This window comes from Coenobita brevimanus, chromosome 84 (assembly GCF_032717465.1).
Source record: "Coenobita brevimanus isolate Jiangsu-jjx chromosome 84, ASM3271746v2, whole genome shotgun sequence".
NCBI lineage: Eukaryota > Metazoa > Arthropoda > Malacostraca > Decapoda > Coenobitidae > Coenobita > Coenobita brevimanus.
In genome coordinates this window covers 1349248-1365226 of record NC_137037.1, presented here as the reverse complement: position 1 = coordinate 1365226, position 15979 = coordinate 1349248, and positions in this window count along the sequence as shown.

Sequence of the window (15979 nt, the reverse complement as noted above, 5' to 3'; positions counted from 1 at the left end):
TTTAACAAACTAAACCATTAGGGCTGACTTGGTTATATGGTTACCACCCAACGTAGTGAATGATGTCCTGGATTATAGAAAACCATTTGGCTCGTCGATATAGAGTTACCAGTAAGCAGCACTTCATCGAGTGAGTGGATGGTGAGCTCCCACACCTACCACATCTCTATTATTTTTCTATTTCATGATTATTACAGTTTTTTGTCTTCAGGAGTAATTATTTTATGTCCTAGAGTATGTAAAAGAAAAATATATATATCTTTTTTTTTTACACTATACTGCTAGTCACGAAGAAGTGCTAAGGAAGGGAAGTAGAGCCTCAGCATTATCTTATTCTCCTCCTTTTTATATTACACGGTACTACAAGGGGACGACAATTGAGCCAAGTTAAGGTGAAATGAGTATATATAATGAAGGTTTGAATTCAAGATCCTCTCTCTCTCTCTCTCTCTCTCTCTCTCTCTCTCTCTCTCTCTCTCTCTCTCTCTCTCTCTCTCTCTCTCTCCCTTATCTGATTTTCACACAGCAGCCAACCACTTAGCCCCCTCCCTCCAAAAATATTATTTTGAATAGTTGAAAATAATATGAATAAAAGTTATTTCTATATATATGTACTTCATATGTGAGAGGGTGGGGTGTTGGAGAGAGGGCAGCTAGATGGTGGAGGGCAGGGTGACGTGGAGGCGATTTATTTGTGGCCACCCCATACGGAATTGAAGCGTCTGGAAGTGATAGATAGACTTTTAGATACGGTAGATATGTGTACCTAGACTGAAAGATAGATAGACTGACAGACAGAGTGACAGATGATTATGTTGATAGATAGATAGATAGATACACTTCATTCCAACAGGCTTGTTTATCGTTCAAAAATAATTTGTTAAAGAGAGAGAGAGAGAGAGAGAGAGAGAGAATGAAAGTCCCACTAATTGCTCGTGACCTCGGGAATGTGAAGAGGATATTGTGTGCGACTGTAGGCAAGAATGGTTTGGACAGGGTACAGGGAGGTGCAAAAATTCTTCTACTGTTCCTTTTGGTCTACTTCCCACTTATGGCATGTCCGTCACTTTCCTCCCTGACGCATCGTAGCAGAGAGAATCGTCTGTGGGAAAAGAAATATACCAAGCCTCTCTTTCATGCTGAGTATTAGTTTACATAGGAAAAAGAGTAGAAGTGAGACATTAGGCAGAAGTGAGATATTAGGCAGAAGTGAGACATTAGGCAGAAGTGAGACATTTGGCAGAAGTGAGACATTAGGCAGAAGTGAGATATTAGGCAGAAGTGAGATATTAGGCAGAAGTGAGACATTAGGCAGAAGTGAGATATTAGGCAGAAGTGAGATATTAGGCAGAAGTGAGATATTAGGCAGAAGTGAGATATTAGGCAGATAAACATGACAAGCCTCTCTCACCTTAGAAACATTAGTTAGTAGAGGAGAATTAGAAGTAGAAGTGAAAATTGATATTAGACAGAGAAACATTACGAGCCTGTCTAGGAATATTAGCTGGCATCGGCAAGTGAGGAAAAGAAAAATGCCAAGTCTCTCTCAGCCTAAGAATATTATCTAGCACTAGAATAGGCTAAGAGGAGGAGAGGAAGCGGTGACATATTAGGCAGGGAAACATGTCGAACGTCTTTCATCCTAGGAATACTAGCTAGCAAGAGAAAGAAGACAAAAAATAGGTGAAATATTAGACAGAGACACACAACAAGCCTCTCTCAACCTAGAAAAGTTAGATAATTAGACGGAAAAAAGGTGAAGTTAGAGACAGAGTTATGTGACAGGGAGAAAAGATGATGTGAGAGGGAGAAAGGATGACTCATTTACCCAACTTTTCCCGCCGGCTGTACCGTACTGACCTTGCCTAATGGTTCTCCCTGTGCCGGCCTGCCCTCGCTAATGGTTCAATCAGGGGGTTCATTTCCCGCATCCCCAACACTGGTTCTAACTCTAGTGGGTTCACAATGCATCTCATTTAAGCCCGCATTGGTGCCCATTATACAGGGTGGTGAAAAAAAGAAGCCACACGTGAATGGGGGACAATAGGCATTTCGAGGGCACATTATTACTTTTCACGACCCTGTTATCAATTCACAGCTGCCAACAATTTCTCCCTGATTGCATTGCTAAACCTTTTCCTCCACAAAATCATTTCACATGTTTGTCGAGCTTTCCTCTTTGCCTGTCTGGTCTTGTGTGTGTGTGTGTGTGTGTGTGTGTGTGTGTGTGTGTGTGTGTGTGTGTGTGTGTGTGTGTGTTTTATCATTGCTTTTACCATATTATTTAACGTTCTTTGGAAGACATTTCGAGCTGCATAGGGTACATATATCCTTCATTAACCCCTTCATTATCATTCCGTTTCTTCTTTTCAGTCTAGTTACTTTTTTTTTTCATTCTTTCTTTCTTTTATTTGGTCTTGCTGTTACCGATCGATTTAATATTCTATGGCAGAGGCTCTTGATATAAATAGGACGGATATATCTTGCACTTGCAGAGGTACCCGGCGTCCCCTGGTTAAAGCCCCATTCGTGCATACCGGTATTGCCCGGGACCCTGGATGGATACTCTCCCTGTGGAATAACACCCCCATTTTACCCATTGACCCTATGTTCCTCCATGGACCCATTTCCCCAGGGACATCATATATCCCATGGACCTATTCCCACCATGGACTTATCTTCCCACTACCCATCCACCCACCAACCCATGCCCACCCACTCCACCATTCCATCCACCCACCAACCCATGCCCACCCACCCCACCATTCCATCCACCCCACCATTCCATCCACCCACCAACCCATGCCCACCCACCCCACCATTCCATCCACCCATCCAACCCATGCCCACCCACCCCACCATTCCAACCACCCACCAGCCCGTGCCCACCCACCCCACCAATCCATCCACCCACTGAACCCATGCCCACCCACACCACTATTCCATCCACCCACCTACCCATGCACACCCACCCCACTATTCCATCCACCCACCAACCCATGCCCACCCACCCCACTATTCCATCCACCCACCAACCCATGCCCACCCACCCCACCATTCCATCCACCCATCCAACCCATGCCCACCCACCCTACCATTCCATACACCCACCAACCCATCCCCACCCACCCCACCATTCCATCCACCCATCCAACCCATGCCCACCCACCCCACCATTCCATCCACCCACCAACCCATGCCCACCCACCCCACCATTCCATCCACCCACCAACCAATGCCCACCCACCCTACCATTCCATCCACCCATCCAACCTGTTGTAGTAAATAATTGTCTTTACAATAAAAAAAAAATCTACGGTAATTGTCCACCATGTTTCCACAATTCTCTCTCTCTCTCTCTCTCTCTCTCTCTCTCTCTCTCTCTCTCTCTCTCTCTCTCTCTCTCTCTCTCTCTCTCTCCACTTCCCTCCTTTCCAACACTGACCTCATACAGCCCCCTAGGGTGCCACGAAAGCAAACTTATGGTCGACCAACCCAAGTTCCACCCTAAGATTCTCAACCTTAGGGGCCTATGTGGAGAGAGAGAGAGAGAGAAACAGACAGACAGACAGACAGACAGACAGAAAGACAGAGAGAGAGAGAGAGAGAGAGAGAAAGAGAACGTGTGTGTGTGTGTGTGTGTGTGTGTGTGTGTGTGTGTGTGTGTGTGTGTGTGTGTGTGAGTGTGTGTGTGTGTGTGAGAGAGAGAGAGAGAGAGAGAGAGAGAGAGTGTGTGTGTGTGTGTGTGTGTGTGTGTGTGTGTGTGTGTGTGTGTGTGTGTGTGTGTGTGAGAGAGAGAGTGTGTGTGTGTGTGTGTGTGTGTGTGAGAGAGAGAGAGAGAGAGAGAGAGAGAGAGAGAGAGTGTGTGTGTGTGTGTGTGTGTGTGTGTGTGTGTGTGTGTGTGTGCTGCTAGTCACTAACTCCTACGTCTTGAAATGCTGTTGTTACTTATTATCAATTATTTTGAGGTTCTCAGTAATTAACATAAAAAGGAATTGTCATATTGAAATGCTTAATATCATACGAAGATGCGATTGTGTTGAGCTGAGGTGTTAAAAAAATGACATTCTTCTGATCACCCATTCTCACCCTAGCCTCCCCACCACCTATTTATATTATTATTGTTATTATTATTATTATTATTATTATTATTATTATTTATTATTATTATTATTATTTTTATCATTTTTGTTATTATTATTATTATTATTATTATTATTATTATTATTATCATTTAGTTTCTCTCTTGCGAACGAAGCTGTCTGTCTGTAGTCAAAGTATAGTCAAAAAGCCAAGTATTTTTCTTAGGTCTCCCGCATACTTAGCGGAAATGAAGCAAAAGCACTCGGGGGCCGAATGCTAATCGCCGCCCAGAATATGTTGCTGGTCAAGGTAGAAGCTGCCTAGAAACCATATATGAAGGCGAGATATTTTGGCAACAGACACATATACACACACACACACACACACCCAAACCAGCAAAAACTATCGCCTCGCCTTGGTAGAGTTGGCAGGGGGAAAAAAAAAAAAATACAAAACTCTACGGAATTCTGTCACCGAGTTTCAAAAAAGCCAGTCAATATTTAAAAAAAAAAAAAAAAAAAAATCTATGGCCGCTGGAATTCTGTGGTCTTTGATCAAATCCTCACCAAAAGTAATAGGCTTCTGCACATCCACATAGTTGCTGTTTCCTGAAGGTTTGGTGAAAATACGTCCACAACTTTTCGAGATATGGGTGGAACAGATACTCACACACACACACACACACACACACACACACACACACACACACACACACACACACACACACACACACACTGACCAAAACTATGTCGCCTCGCGTTGCTAAAGGCTGGTGATAAAAACGAACCATCACAAAAGCACTTTAGTTGGGATAGAGATGTCGTTGTGTTTCGTCAGTTGTCACTTTTGTACGGCTAAGAATAAGATATAAATGTGTCCTACTACGTTACCTCATCATCAGTCGTATAGAAAAAGGTTTAGAGCTTAAGAACGTAGGTAGACTCGAAGTTTGTTAATGTAATAGTAATTGCTTTGATCAGGGACGTGTGTGTGTGTGTGTGTGTGTGTGTGTGTGTGTGTGTGTGTGTTAATAGTAATTGCTTTGATCAGAGACGTGTGTGTGTGTGTGTGTGTGTGTGTGTGTGTGTGTGTGTGTGTGTGTGTGTGTGTTTTTTAATTTTACAATGGGTCACTTCATCGCAATTTGTATGGGCTGGTACGATTCTCTCTCTCTCTCTCTCTCTCTCTCTCTCTCTCTCTCTCTCTCTAATAGATGTACGGTTTTATCTCTCTTTTTCCCATTTCTTTTTGGTGATAATGACGAGGTACAAGTGAAGTCTATCCTGTTAACTCATCACGTAAATATATACTGTAATTTTTTTAAGCCACATAAACACTGTAGTGGTAGTCAGTAGGTAGTTAGGTTAGACAGACAGTGGTTTAGTGTTACATTTTAGTAGTAATAGTAGTAGTAGTAGGAGTAGGAGGAGTAACAGTAGTAGCAGTAGTAGTAGTAGTAGCAGCGGCGGAGAGAAAGAGAGAGAGAGAGAGAGAGAGAGCCTGTCTCTGAGTCGACACACAAAGCTCCATCCTGATCCCAGTGGCTCTCCTCGTCAGGGTACACTTGAGCTCCACATCCACACACTCTATCCACCTTATCCACACTGCCACTCCACACCCACACACTCTATCCACCTTATCCACACTGCCACTCCACATCCACACACTCTATCCACCTTATCCACACTGCCACTCCACATCTACACACTCTATCCACCTTATCCACACTGCCACTCCACATCCACACACTCTATCCACCTTATCCACACTGCCACTCCACATCCACACACTCTATCCACTTTATCCCTGCTACCACTCCATATCCACACACTCTATCAACCTTATCCCTGCTACCACTCCACATCCACACACTCTACCCACCTTATCCACACTGCCACTCCACATCCACACACTCTATCCACCTTATCCACACTGCCACTCCACATCCACACACTCTATCCACCTTATCCCTTCTACCACTCCACATCCACACTATCCATCTTATCCCTGCTACCACTCCACATCCACACACTCTATCCACCTTATCCACATTGCCACTCCACATCCACACACTCTATCCACCTTATCCACACTGCTACTCCACATCCACACACACTAATCGCCTCCACGTAGTCCTGTCCTCCGCTATCAGTCTGCACTTTCTCCATCGCATACCACTCTCACTCACATATCCAGACTTTCATCCCTTCCCTCCACATCCTTGGTGTCCCTCTCTCTCTCTCTCTCTCTCTCTCTCTCTCTCTCCACCTCACGTGCACTCTTCTAGTCAGTCTCACACTCTCCTAGTCAGTCTCACACTCTCCTAGTCAGTCTCACACTCTCGCAGTCTCACACTCTCCTAGTCAGTCTCACACTCTCCTAGTCAGTCTCACACACTCCTAGTCAGTCTCACACTCTCCTAGTCAGTCTCACACTCTCCTAGTTAGTCTCACACTCTCCTAGTCAGTCTCACACACTCCTAGTCAGTCTCACACTCTCCTATTTAGTCTTGCACTCTCCTAGTCAGTCACACACTCTCCTAGTCAGTCTCGCACTCTCCTGTTCAGTCTCACACTCTCCTAGTCAGTCTCTCACTCTCCTGTTCAGTCTCACACACTCCTAGTCAGTCTCACACTCTCCTATTTAGTCTCGCACTCTCCTAGTCAGTCTCACACACTCCTAGTCAGTCTCACACTCTCCTAGTCACTCACACTCTCCCAGTTAGTCTCACACTCTCCTAGTCAGTCTCACACTCTCCTAGTTAGTCACACTCTCCTAGTCAGTCTCACACTCTTCTAGTCAGTCACACTCTCCTAGTCAGTCTCACACTCTCCTAGTCAGTCTCACTCTCCTAGTCAGTCTCGCACTCTCCTAGTCAGTCTCACACTCTCCTAGTCAGTCTCACACTCTCCTAGTCAGTCTCACACTCTCCTAGTCAGTCACACTCTCCTAGTCAGTCTCGCACTCTCCTATTCAGTCTCGCACTCTCCTAGTCAGTCTCACTCTCCCAGTTAGTCTCACACTCTCCTAGTCAGTCTCACACTCTCCTAGTCAGTCTCGCACTCTCCTAGTCAGTCTCACACTCTCCTAGTCAGTCTCGCACTCTCGTCATAATAATTTCAGTACCAATATTAAAAGGTTTGGAGGTACGTTGTAAGTTGACCATGTGGAGAGGATGGAGAATGAGAGACTGACTAGAAGAGTGTATGTCAACGAGGTGGATGGGGGTAGGGGGAGGGGGAGACCGAGGATGAGATGGATGGGCGGGGTGGAGAAATGTATAAAGTGGAGGGAGGGCAGCGAAATGGCATAGAGTGACATGGAAACTATTTGAGACTAACTAGGAGAGCATGTCAGTGAGATGGATATGGCAGGGGGAGAGGAAGATCGAGGATGAAATGGAGGGATGGGGCAGAGAGATATAGGAGAAAGGGGGTTGTGAATTGGAGGGAGGGCTGACAAATGGCATAGGACAGAGTGACATGGGGACGATTTGTTTGTGGCCCCCCCCCAGGTACTCAGTTTTAATCAATGGGAAAGTACTGAAGACCAATGAAAGTACTGAAGACTAATGAAAGTACTTTTATTTGTTTATGTACTTATTATTTATTTATTTATTTTAATCTATTTATACATTCATTTATGTGTATATTTATTTATTTACTGATTTATTTCTTCATATTTCTTTATTTATTTATATATACTTTATCTCTGACTGTTTATGTTTTATTATTATTTTATTTTATTTTTACCACGTATGTTCTTGTATTTTTTTGTTTAATCGTTTTTTTTTAATTACTGTATTTTATTTTTACCTTAGTGGTAGGTGGTGGCGACCATCATCCACTCACTTGATGTAGTGCTGCCTACTTCTTCCTTAGCCTTTATCATTCTTTTTCTGTGCCTGCCCTCCTCTCTTCCTATTTCTCCCATCTTTCCTGTCACTTCTTATTGCTTTTCTTTCCTTTACAGGTGGCTTTACATTGAGTGACAAGCCAAATGGTTTCCTGTAAGCCAAGAAACCATTTACAACGCTGGGTGGTAACCATATAACCAAACCATACGTGCTCCCTACGTGTCAACAAGTGGGTTGGTGGAGGGTTAGTGCCCCTCCCCGTAAAACAAATAACTCAAAGTCAAATGGCCACCCCTTACGGGATTATGGCGTCTGGCAATAGATAGATAGATAGATTTTTACGTCCTGGCAGTGAAGGGGTTAATGAAGTCTGTCACTTGCAGTTCCAAAAAGTCTCTTGACATAAATTATAAACTCACCTGGTTACTAAATATTAATAAAAAAAATAATTGGATTTAATAGGGTAATTACAGGTTAGTTATCCTATCCATTTAGAGAGTAAGAATTATACCTTTTTAAAGATCTACTATTTTAAAGACTACCCCTTTAAAAAAAATATGAGATCTACTCCTTTAAAAATCTACTCCTTTAAAAATCTACCCCTTTAAAAAATCTACTCCTTTAAAAATCTACCCCTTAAAAATCAACCCTTTAATAATCAACCCTTTGAAAATCTACCCCCTTAAAAATCTACCCCTTTAAAAATCTACCCTTTAAAAAACTACCCTTTAACAATCTACCCCTTTAAAAATCTACCCCTTTAAAAATCTACCCCTTTAAAAATCTACCCTTTAAAAATCTACCCCTCTAAAAATCTACCCCTTTAAAAATCTACCCCTCTAAAAATCTACCCCTTTAAAAAATCTACCCCTCTAAAAATCTACCCCTCTAAAAATCTACCCCTTTAAAAAATCTACCCCTTTAAAAATCTACCCATTAAAAAATAAAGAAATAATTATGGCTTCTCATACTGCTGCTTCTGCTATATTTAATTTGCATAATAAAGTTTTTCATGTTATTTCATCATTTATCTAAAAAAAAAAAAACTTTGATTTTCACAAGTAAGGTATTCCCTTGTCGGTAGGAAGCTCGCTAACACCTCTTCCTTACCGATTTATTTCTGATTCTGCTCCGTTACTTTATTTTTGTGTGTTATGCAATTTGTCGATATTAGAAAAGATATGAGAGAAAAAAAAAGAAGAGGATATTAATGGGTAGTTAAGAAAATAAATCGCTAAGGAATAGGTGCTAGGGAGCCTCCTTACCCACTGGAGACTTGATTTGACTAGTAACCAAGGAGACTCAACCAGAAAAAGATTCCTAACCCCTTCCAGCTCAGTTGATGGCCAGGTATAGTAATATTTGAGGGTTGATTTGACTAGTGACCAAGGAGACTCATTCCTACCTCATAACTAAGGTCCTCGAATTACATTTTAAGTTGTAATAATGACCCTGTTCCCTCGAGTGAAAGCAGATGACGATGATGATGATGATGGTGATGATGATGATGATGATGATGATGATGGTGATGATGATGATGATGATAAAGATGATGGTGATGATGATGATGATGATGATGATGGTGGTGATGATGATGATGATGATGATGGTGATGATGGTGATGATGATGATGATGATGATGATGATGGTGATGGTGATGGTGGTGCTGATGATGATGATGATGATGATGATGATGATTGATGATGATGATGATGGTGATGATGGTGATGATGATGATGATGATGGTGATGATGGTGATGATGATGATGATGATGGTGATGATGATGATGATGATGATGGTGATGATGATGATGATGATAAAGATGATGGTGATGATGATGATGATGATGATGATGGTGATGATGATGGTGATGATGATGGTGATGATGATGATGATGATGATGATGATGATGATGATGGTGATGGTGGTGCTGCTGCTGCTGCTGATGATGATGATGATGATTGATGATGATGATGATAATGGTGGTGGTGGTGATGATGATGAAGATGACGATGATGATGATGATGATGATAATGAGCACCGTGGGATTTTACACAGCGCTTTTTTTTTTCATATCTAATATTTGAAATCTAGTGTTGAAGGATTAATGAAAACTTTACCTAACTTGTCTAGCTCAATATTTCTCTCCTATACTGAGTAGGATCGCTTAGAGGTATTAAAAAATATTCCTGGTATATATATAAATGACGGTGTTTGTACAGACGTGGAATATTATTAACCCTTCTGTGCTAAGGAAGTGGTAGGTGGTGGCGACCATCATCCACTCACTTGATGTAGTGCTGCCTACTTCATCTTTAGCCTGTATCATTCTTTTTCTGTTCTGCCCTCCTTTCTTCCTATTTCTCCCATCTTTCCTGTCACATCTTATTGCTTTTCTTTCCTTTACAGGTGGCTTTACATTGAGTGACAAGCCATATGGTTTCCTGTAAGCCAAGAAACCATTTACAACGCCGGGTGGTAACCATATAACCAAACCATATGTGCTCCCTACGTATCAGCAAGTGGGTTGGTGGAGGGTTAGTGCCCCTCCGCGTAAAACAAGTAACTCAGAGTCAAATGGCCACCCCTTACGGGATTATGGCGTCTGGCAATAGATAGATAGATAGATCTCAAATGTCATCGTACTAATAGTGTTGTGTTCTTTTTATTTTATTTTTTCGTAAGTATGGGACGAACAAATATTTAATACCCTGTTGGCCGTGACATTTTTGGTCATATCCTGAATCGATTTTTATGACTGAAATGATGTGGCTTCCCTCTCTCTATCCTCCTCCCCCTCACTCTCCACCTCTCTTCCTCTCAGCTTACTCTCCTCTGCATCCCTATCCTTGCCTCTCCCTCTTCATTTAATCTCCTCTTCTTTCCCTCTCCCCCTCCTCCTTTCCTCTCTCCTTCCTCCTTTCCCCTCTCTCTCTTTTCCTTCTCGCTTCCTCCTTCCCCATCCATGAACTTTATCATTCTTTCCCCCGTCTTCCTTTCTCCTTCTAACTCCTTTTTCTCCTATCCCCTCACCCTCTCCTTTCATTCTCCTCATTCTCCTCCTCCTCCACCTCCTCCTCCTCCTCCTCCTCCTCTCCAGCCACTGACAAAACCAGAGATGAAAAGGATTCTGTATATATATTTTTTTTTTCAGTGATGGTCTAAAAACTTTCCTCACGTCTGTACAGCAGCCAGTAACAAGACTAACAAGACCCTGGACTCTATGTTAAGAAATTTAGGTCACAAAATTCCTTAAAATGATGTTGACGGCAAACTTCCGCCGCTGGAGAGAGAGAGAGAGAGAGAGAGAGAGAGAGAGAGAGAGAGAGCAAACAGATAGAAAGATAGGAAAAGGGTAAACTATGGAATAATTTATGACTTGAGTAATGAATGAAGGTAGGAGAGAGAGAGGGAGAGAGAGAGTAATAAGTGAGCTGTTGTCACTAACGTACATGGACAGCCCTAAAAAGGTGTCTCCTCACGTAACAGAGAGACATGATTAGTGTGTGTGTGTGTGTGTGTGTGTGTGTGTGTGTGTGTGTGTGTGTGTGTGTGTGCTCTGGGACATTAGCATTTTCATCATTACAGTGGTCGTTTGCTTCATGAACTCCTTCAGTATAAGAGACTCTTCCTGAATTAAACTTTTAGAAATAACAAGCATAAATTAACAAAAAGCCACCAGACTGAAGTGACACCATTCAATCTGCTACCATCAATTTCTACTCCATCTCTAACCCTATGATTATATTTTACTTGGAGTGGATTTCTAGCACTGACTTTATATTGAAGGCTATACTCCTTTCACCGTAACTTGGTCCAGGCTTTCGTCTTTTTGCGGCTTATTTCACTTAGCTCAGTGGCAGAAAAAAGACACTACTACAGCTCTGATTCCTATCCTTATTCTTCGTGACTAGCATCGCATTCTAGTGTTATTCTGCTGTTACAACTCAGCATTCGAGATGGAGAGATGTGAATTTTAGGCCAAGTTAGAGTAAAAAGAGTATACTGCATGTACCTAACTCCCTCCAGTTCAGTAATTTATCCCAGGATGAATAGAATTATGTGGAGATGGCAAAAATTAAATCAAATATGTCCTCGGGCTGAAGATCCAACAAAATCCTTCTGTGTTCCTCCAACTCACTTTTATTCTTTTTTAATTTCAGTCAAGGGCCCTCCATAGCCGAATCGGTAGCGTGTGAGTCTGCCAGTCCTCTTGGCCAGGGTTCGATCCCACCCTTCCACGGACATCTAAAAAGGTAAAGCAGTGTGTAATTTTGTGTCGTCTCATATATTTACACCGTGTCGAGATTCTGTTGCTAATGTCTACACTGTCACACGTACAAACACCCCAGTACTGCTAAATTCCCTTCATTTCTCACCCTACGTCCCAGAAGTCATTTCCACCCATACCTGTGCGTGAAACATTGGGTGGGGGCGGCTGATTTCCCCAGTAGCAGGAAGCGTTGTTCTTGGGCGATTAAAGACTCTCTCTCACTCTCTCGCTCCCTCGCTCGCTCGCTGAAGGGGTCATTCATCATCCAAGACTGTTGAGCACTAGAGAACCTGGAAAAGACAAATACCTTAGTCCTGAGAGAGAGAGAGAGAGAGGCGGAGGGGGGTGGTCATCGTACTGAATGATAAATAAGCACAACAAAATTTACTGATCACACGAAGCTATGCAGGTCACAGGAGGCCGAAAAATGTGCTAGGTAAATATCCCCTATCGACATCCTCCAAAACAATAACAAAAAACAGCTGATCTCCCACGTGCTGACTCCCGGCCAATCAGATCGCGCGATGCTGAAGATGCTCCTTTGTTACTGGCTGGGGAGTCGACGTATGAAAAGGAGCATTTGTCCAGGATTGCTTGCGTAGGTGTGTGTGTGTGTGTGTGTGTGTGTGTGTGTGTGTGTGTGAGAGAGAGAGAGAGAGAGAGAGAGAGATTTGTATGTATGTAAAAAACCTTGTATACGTAAGTAACGTTCGTTATAACTGGAACCGTGTACGTGTAGAACCTGCCTGTTTGCGTTTCTGACAGCGTGTGTGTGTGTGTGTGTGTGTGTGTGTGTGTGTGTGTGTGTGTGTGTGTGTAAGCACTTACGCACAGTAACAGCCTAAGTAACCTTATGTATGATTGTGACTGAGTGTGTGTGTGTGTGTGTGTGTGTGTGTGTGTGTGTGTGTGTGTGTGTTGAAGTATCTGTGCGTAAAAGCAACCTTGTGTATGAACTGACCTTGAGTGTGTATGCATGAGTGAGTGTAAGAGTGTGTGTGTGTGTGTGTGTGTGTGTGTGTGTGTGTGTGTGTGTGTGACGTTCTGTGCCCCCGTTTATGTATTCATGTGTGTGTGGATCTGTGTTCCTGTGTGTGTTTTTTCTTTGATAGAGAAAGCAGAATGAAAGCAGGAGAAAGATAACAGGGAAGAAGATTGAAAATGTGAGAGAGAGAGAGAGAGAGAGAGAGAGAGAGAGAGAGAGAGAGAGAGAGAGAGAGAGAGAGAGATGAGTAACCAGAGAAAACTCGAAAGTCAATATAAAGGGAGAGTAAAAGAAAAATGGAGAGAGAGAGAGAGAGAGAGAGTCTACTCATTTTCAACTCGTACTCAAGACTCTTCAATACGGCTCACATTCCGGATTTCCCTTTCTTGCAACATCGATCCATCCTTCTTTCTTTCGATAATTGAGAGAGAGAGAGAGAGAGAGAGGGAAAACTATGAAATACTTTATGGCTTGAGGAGTGAATGAAGGTTAGAGAGAGAGAGAGAGTTAGAGAGAGAGAGAGCGAGTGAGTAAGAAGGGCTGATAAGTGAGCTTCAGTTACGCCCAAAACACAACATTCACACATACCCACAAACCGGCCTGTGCGGACGTGAAAGAGCTCCATTCATCCCCAGTGCTTGAGCTGTGGACCCCGATTGTGGTAGTTGTGGTAGCTGTGGTACTCGTGGTGGTAGTAGCTGCTGACGGGATGGAGTGTGGTGGTTGTTGTGGTAGGTGGTGGTAGTTGTAGTGGTGGTCTTCATGGTAGTGGTGACTGTGAGGGTAGAGTGTGGTGGTTGTTGTGGTTGGTGGTGGTAGTTGTGGTAGATGCTGGTACTAGTGGTGGTAGTAGCTGCTGACGGGATGGAGTGTGGTGGTTGTTGTGGTAGGTGGTGGTAGTTGTAGTGGTGGTATTCATTGTAGTAGTGACTGCAAGGGTAGATTGTGGTAGTTGTGGTAGCTTGTTACGGTAGTAATAGAAAATGTGGTGGTAGTAGTGGTAATGGTAGCTGCTGTTAGGGAATTTTTTGTGGTAGTTGTGGTTCTAGATGTTGGTAATAGCAGCAGTAGTAGTAGTGGTAATAATAGTAGTAGTAGCAGTAGTAGTAGTAGTTGTTGTTGTTGTTGTTGTTGTTGTAGTAATAGTAGTTGTAGTTCTTGTAATAGTAATAGCAGTTGTTGTAACAGTAGTAGTAGTAGTCGTTGTGGTAGTAGCAGTAGAAGTAGCGGTAGCAGTAGTGGTAGTAGTAGTAATAGTAGTAGTAGTTGTTGTTATTGTACTACTAGTAGTAGTAGTTGCTATTGTAATAGTAGTAGTAGTAGTTGTGGTAGTAGTAGTAGTAGTAGTAGTTGTGGTAGTAGTAGTAGTAGTAGTAGTAGTTGTGGTAGTAGTACTAGTAGTAGTAGTAGTAGATGTTTGTGGTAGAAATGGTGGTGGATGTAGGGCCACTGTGGTAGTTGTGGTAAGTGAGGTGGTTATGTGAGCTTTCGTGTGAGTGTGTGTGTGTGTGTGTGTGTGTGTGTGTGTGTGTGTGTGTGTGTGTGTGTGTGTGTGTCGGGAGTTATGGTACGTTCGATTGTGATAGCTGTGGTGTCTGAGGGTAGTGATGGTTGTGGTAGTTGTGGTCGTAATTGTGGTGAACGAGTGTGGTAGTTGTGGTAGGTGTGGTAGTTATATTGATGGAGGTGGTAGTGTCAGCTGACGGTGGTAGTAGTGATGGTAGGTGGAATGATGAACGTAGTGGTAGATGAAGAGGTCTGTTGTGGTAGTTGTGGTAGGTGTTGATGGTTATGGTAGTGGTGGTGGTTGTGGTGGTGGTGGTGGTGGTGGTAGTCTATCTATATACCTAGGCTGCTTCCCCCAAGGAAAGGGAGGTAGCCGAGACAGGACGACACACTCCCCATTTACTCATCCATTCAAACACATTCGCATCTTAGCCCCAAAGGGGAGAACGGACAGATCCTCACCGCACCACACCGCACAAGGGTCAACTGCGCAATGCAATCAGTGACATCCGCAGCAGGGCCCGACAGCAGAGCTGGTTTACCCCTGCCACATCATAACAGACTCATCCCCTTACCCGCACCTGACCTGAAATAGCTGATCAGACCAAATACGGGAGAATATCCCCTCAGGGCTGCGTCATCACTTATTCATTCACAATTTCTCTCCATTTATTTCTGTCACGCACAGCCACTCTTCCTTGCTCAACAGACATCCCTCTCGCATCCAGCGCTCTCTTCACACTGTCCATCCATCCTATTCGTGGTCTTCCTCTCAGCCTTACACCTCTCACATCAGATCTAGTTATCTTTTTCACCAATCGCTCATTATCCATTCTCTCCATATGCCCAAACCATCGCAACACCCTCTGATCAACTCTACCAGCCATCTCCCGAACAACTCCAATTCTCCTTCGCACTTCATCATTCCGCACTCGATCCATACGCGTCACTCCACACATACTCCTCAGACACCTCATCTCCATTACATTCAAACTTTTCCTCTCTGCTACACCCATATTCCATGTTTCAGCCCCATATAATGCAGTCGGTACCACAACACCCTCATACAGCCTTCTCTTTACATCCATTCTAAGCGAACGACATCTAAACACTTTTTTCATTCCTCCCAGCACCTTTCCTACTTCATTTATTCTAAACTTCACTTCTGCATCTATTCTTCCATCCACAGCAACATGTGACCCTAGATATTTAAAACACTCTACCTCCTCAAGCAACTCGCCATTCAAAACTATATTCATCCCCCTACCATCTACC